This window comes from Heterocephalus glaber, unplaced genomic scaffold (assembly GCF_053883595.1).
Source record: "Heterocephalus glaber isolate CG9 unplaced genomic scaffold, H.glaber_assembly_v1.0 deba00000122, whole genome shotgun sequence".
Taxonomy (NCBI): Eukaryota; Metazoa; Chordata; class Mammalia; order Rodentia; family Bathyergidae; genus Heterocephalus; species Heterocephalus glaber.
In genome coordinates this window covers 63,059,450-63,065,372 of record NW_028258138.1, presented here as the reverse complement: position 1 = coordinate 63,065,372, position 5,923 = coordinate 63,059,450, and positions in this window count along the sequence as shown.

The following is a 5,923-nucleotide window of genomic DNA, read 5'->3' as shown; positions in this document are numbered from 1 at the left end:
GATGCCTACTAGAACAAAGCTATACTAAGAAGGGGAGTGGGAGGAAGGGAAGAAAACAAGCACAAAGAAAGCTCAGAAACCCAAAAGACAAAGTTCCAGTTCCAAGCAGCTAATGATCTAGCTAAGAGGCTTAAACACATAGCAAATTACCAAATGCTACCAGGCAGGCATAGATAAGGAGCACTGGACTGGGAAGGCTCTCTGAAAGTAGAGTGACTTTTAATGGGCCTTCAGGATTGATCTGTTCATTCATTTGTAACTTGTGAAGTATTCATTGAACATCTACTGTGCCCAACATACTGGGTAGTGCTGAGGATTCAGAAGAGGACCAGACAAGTGGGGTTTTTGTTCTTGGGCATCTTACATTTGAGCTGGGAAGATAAGCATCAGATAGCTGAAGACATCATTCATTCTTGTTAACGATTAGTGGTAAACGACTTTATGAAAATTTGAGTTGTCCCAGATTTTCAAAGTGCTGTCTACCCTCTGCTTGATAAATGTGCAGAATCTCAGCCTCTCTCCAGTCCTGGTGGATTAGAATCTGCATTTTAAACTTCATGCCAGGTGATTCTTGCGCGCATTAAATTTCTAGAAGCAGTGCTGTGATTAACAATGTGCTGCAAGAGAGCAAAGGATTCCTGAATGACACAAGTGTTAGTGCATAAATGGAACAGACACCCCTTTTCCTGGGTGATAGTCACACACTCAAATGAAGTGGGATGGAGCCTGCACAATGGGGGCTTGAACTGAGGACACTGCCTCTGCCAAGCAGGGGTTGCACCACTGAGCTACATCCCGGCCCTGAGCCTGTATCGCTTGCATCGATGTTGAAGGATACCCAAGGTAAGACTTCAAGGCTCTCTGCTCTGCACTGTCTACTCATATCTTATTATATGTCTATTTGGTCAGGTTTCTTTCATGTTCCAAAATAGGAGATCTATTCTGTTTGGCATCAATAGTTCCTTGAGTTTCTCCCCTCAACTCTCATGGCTGGCTAATGCTTTCCACATGAGGTGTGAGCAGCTGCTAATTGTACCCAGATCAGTTTTGATTTGTGTTTCAGTCAGCAAGGCACCTCACTAATGGGTCTGAAACTTGGCAGCAGGCCTGGGACCAGTGTCAAAGGAAACAGATCCGAAAGGCACACGGAGAAACGCAAAGACAGGGAGTTGATATAAAAAGGTTTGGAGGATGAAAGGAAGGGGAGGGAATCAAAGGGACAGGAGAGAACTGGAGAATCTTCAGGGGATGGGAGTCAGGGGAGGCAGGAGAGAAACAGACCTGGAAAGCTGGGGCTGCTGAAGATAAGGGAAAAGGGCAAAGATGGGAATAAGGCAAAACAAGGAGGAAAGAGGGGAGAGGCTAAGGGAAAGGAGCAACCACATCTGCATCTCTGAGAGGAGGACAGAGAGAAGCCAAGAGAGTCAGATGGTATTTTGTGATATGATACCGATCACTGATAATTTAGCTTATTGTTGCTACATGGAGACCATAAGTGTATAAAGTCAGACAGGGCAGCCCCTGTCCCCTCTGCAGGCAGAAATCTGATCTCCTCTCTTGCTTTCTCATGGGCCTTCCAAGGGCTTGGCAGGCAGCACTGAACTCTGACAGCAGCCAGTGAGTGAAGGCCTAACCAAGCCTGACAGGGTTGAGGAACTCAGACACACCTTGGCTTTATGAGCTGAGGCCTGAGGCAGCTTCTCCTGGCTTAAGCTCCTGGAGTCAGCTTTCCTGGAATCAAGTTGGAAAGGGGCCTTTTTAGGGGAAGCTGAGAACTGAGGCCTAAGGCTTTTCTGAATTGGACACATTCACTGTACTTAGAAAAAAAATCACCTCCATAAGAAGGAAGAAATCCACTTGCAATGATGAATTTCAAATTGTTCAGGGTTGGGGAGAACCTACTTATACATGAATCTTTGTGCAGGGAAGCAGAGGGTGAGAGGAACAGAAAAACAGATCCAGTCACCAGTGGGAAGGCTAAATAATCCTTTCGGATCAGCAAAGCAGTGGTATACCTACCCCTGCCTCTAGCAAGAAGCAAATAAACAAGGCTGTATTTTGGAGGAAAAATTAATACTTCAAAAAGCATTCATGTTCAAACAAAAGCTTGTACACAAATATTCACAGCAGCACTATTTATAACAGCCAAAAGATGGAAACAACCCAAAAAACCATCAACTGATGAGTAAACAAAACGTTTTATGTCCATATAGTAAAATATTATCCAGCCATCAGAAGGAATGAAGTACTAGTATGTGCAGCAACAGAGATGAACCTTGAAAACATGCTAAGTGAAAGGAGGCAGACACAAAATACCATGTACAAGGTGTGATTACAAAATAACTTAATGTTTAAATTTTTAAAAATGTTATTTCAGTTAAAGACACATTGCCATTAATTTCCCAAAGGCCTTTTCCCTCTTTTCAGACACACTTGCCCATTGTTCTTGCCACTTTCTGAAGCAGTTCCAGAAGTCCTCTTTCATGAATGATTTTAGTTGTGTTAATGTGGCTGCCTTGATGTCCCAAACTGATTCAAAACATTTACCTTTCATGGTCATTCTGACTTTGGAGAAGAACCAGAAGTCTCTTTATGCCAGATATGGTGAATGAGGTGGATGAGGACACATTGTAATTTTACAAGCCTGCCTTTCCATAGGATGTTACATGGCAGCAGCATTTCACTACAATTTTGATCACACTTAATAAAGATATGAAAGAAGACTAAGAACTGCTTCAGAAAGTAGCAAGAATAATGGTACAAGTTTGCTTGAAGTAAGGAGAATTAATGGAAATGTGTCTTTTATTGCATGCTTTTTAAAATTTAAACGTATACCATATTTTAAGAATCAACTCTTGTATATATGATTTCATCCATCTGAAATATCCAGGAATGGTATGTACATAGTGAACGCTCCTTAGCTGTCACTGAGGGTTGGGTGGAGGGGAGAAAGGAGAGCATTTGCTTAATGAGAATGAGGTTCCCTTTTGGGATTCTAAACAAGTTCTGAAACTAGATAGTGATGACGGGGGCAGCACATTATGAATGTATGCAATGCCACTGACTTACACACTTTAAAATGGTAAATGTTATTATTATCTGTGTATTTTTCCTACAATTTAAAATGTTAAAAAGCATTGGAATAATCATCACTGTGAATATCTAAAAAACTTGTTTCCAGGCCGGGGATTTAGCTCAGTGGTATGGCGCCTGCCTAGAAAGTTCAAGTTCCTGACTTTGATCCCAGTACTGAAACAAACAAACAAACAAACAAACAAACCAAACTGGTTTCCCATAAACTTGTTTTATAGTTAGGTACTGCTTTTATTTTGATTCGTATTTAGAAGGTTGTTATAACATAATAATGTCTCTATTTTAATATGACCCTGAAAAGGAAAGAGAGTAAGAAGTTCTGGAGAAAAAATAGAAGAGGGAAAGAGATCCATAGGGTAGGAAATAAAAGGGCAGAGATGGTTTGCTGAAGACAGGTGGCCAGGATGGCATGGGGATAATAAGGTCATGATGTTTTGGTTAGGAGCGAATCAAACCTCAGACATGTAAAGAGAGAAACAGAGAACAGGGCAAGACTTCCAAACAACATGGAAAAGAAACTAAACAACACATACACATACACACACACACACATACACACACACACACGCGCGCACGCGAACAGTGTAAATTCCATTCTTGGTCTCACTCCCCTTTGTATTTCCTGTGAGGTAAGTTCTTAAAGAGAACAAAGGACCTTAGATTCAGGCTAGAATCTGTGGGTGAAAGTTACATGGGGACAGATACTTCCAAAGAGTAGACTTTATTACTTGGGCCATTATTCACCAGTGGCTGGGGTTTCTCTGCTCCGATACCCTCCATCCTGGAACACAGTTATGCAAATAGGGCCTGTCAAGACTACAGCAAGGAGAGTTGGGCATGAGCCAGGAGCTAGGTGAGATCATTTCTGAAATCTCTTCCAATTCTGTGTCCTGTGTATAAATGATTCTAAGCCACATGCAGGTGCCTAAAACAGGGGGGTTGGTCAGTGGGTCAGTGATCAGTGCCTGAATGTTGACTACACACATATGCTCTATTTCGAAGAGGATTTGTTGGAAGGACACAGGAAGTCCCTCTTGTAGAACGTGTGGTAAGATCGGAGAACTGAGACGGAGACTAACTTTCTAACATTATGTTTAGTTTGTTTGGAGGTAAGGATTTTTAAAAATATACTTAAATTTGAAAGTACACAAAGAAAAGATGAAAATAAAAATCACCCATAATCCTACCATTTTGGCCTACTCGAAACACACACACACACACACAAACACACACACACACACACACACACACGCGGTTGCGCATAATGTGTGTTTCATGGGAATATCTTTCTGGGGCATTAAATAATCATTGATAATATCATTATTTTGATATGTGTGTTCAAGAACTTATGATCAAAACAGAACAAAACAAAACATACAAACAACAAGACCACTTGTGTTTTCTAAGGCTTCCAGGAAGGACACCTGTGAAAGAAATCAGCTTTGGGATCTGGGCTCTTTCCTCATGCATATCTGCTATTGCATTTGAGTCTTATGAGAAGGCCAGGGTTTTCCAGACTGAACCTATAAATGTGAGGACAGATCTCTTTCCTTACCTGTGTGGGGACTTGGGGGAATATTTCACTTCCTGTGTGCGGAGGAAGATTGTGAAGGCCTGGTGGTACTTTGTCATAGATGGAAGCAAATGAGCATAGCAGGTGTCCTCCTAAGCTCGCTTAAGCAGTGGCCTGTCAATTAGAGGCTGAGATGAAGAATTCAAGGACCGGGAAGCAGAGCTCTTTCTCAGACATTTGGGCAGCAGCCACTTGCTGGCACATATGATGCAACTCAGGTAGGAGGCCAAGGCAGCCCCACCTATAGAGCCACAGCTGTAGTTCAATGTCCAGATGAGGTAGGCTTTGCTCAAGTGGCCTGAGATTGGCAGCTTTTGTTTAGGTCATTCTCCCCAAACGACACAATCAGTGGTTGAAAGGGCACAGTTGTTTTCCCAGCAATTGAGGGTTGGAGAGACATAGTTTACTGAGAGCGATTTTTTTTTTTGGTACCAGGGATTGAACTCAGGTCCTTGCGCTTGCGAGGCAGGTGGCCGAACCACTGAGTTAAATCCCCGGCCCAAAAGACATAGTTTATTTATAGATTAGGAGGTAAGTACGACACTGAAGAATTACACTTACAAAATAACACAGTCCCTTCCAGGCCCTCCAGGACCCTGTTGAGTATGTGATCCCCCATTGACTTCTCAATGTACTGAGAATAAATTCCCAATCCTATGATAGGAATAATGTGCAAAGGCCTATGTCCCCATCTCCAATCTCTGTGATCTTTTCTCTTGTTATGCTACCCTTACTTTCTTGGTTCCAGCCACAGAGGGCACCTTATATGCCCAATACACTGTTGCCTCTGACCTTATTGTTCCCTTTGCCTTTGATATTTTTTCCCCTCTGTATTTGAATGGTTCACAGCCGTACTCATCCCAATCCTGATCAAATGTCACACCATTACTGCCAAGGCATTCCTTTACTACCCTCTCTAAAATAGCACCCTCCTGCCATTACTTGGCTATCTATTCATCCCCTCTCTGGCTTCATTAATAGTAACTCGGGATGTCAGAGAGATCTACCTGTAGATTCCCCTAGTAATAGCTTCTTCTCCATTGAGATAGCCTCCTGTTCAACAATTCTGTCTCTTTGACTCATGACTCTCTTCTCGAATCAAGTCAGAAATAGGTGAGACTTTAAGATGAGCAAGGCTAGCCATACCTGTGTGGTAAGTGATGCTCCAGATGTTAAATCACTCTACCACACCTCCAGTTGGTTTTTGCCTTTTACATATTTTCGATCAATACTGCTATTCATTGATTCATTATCTAC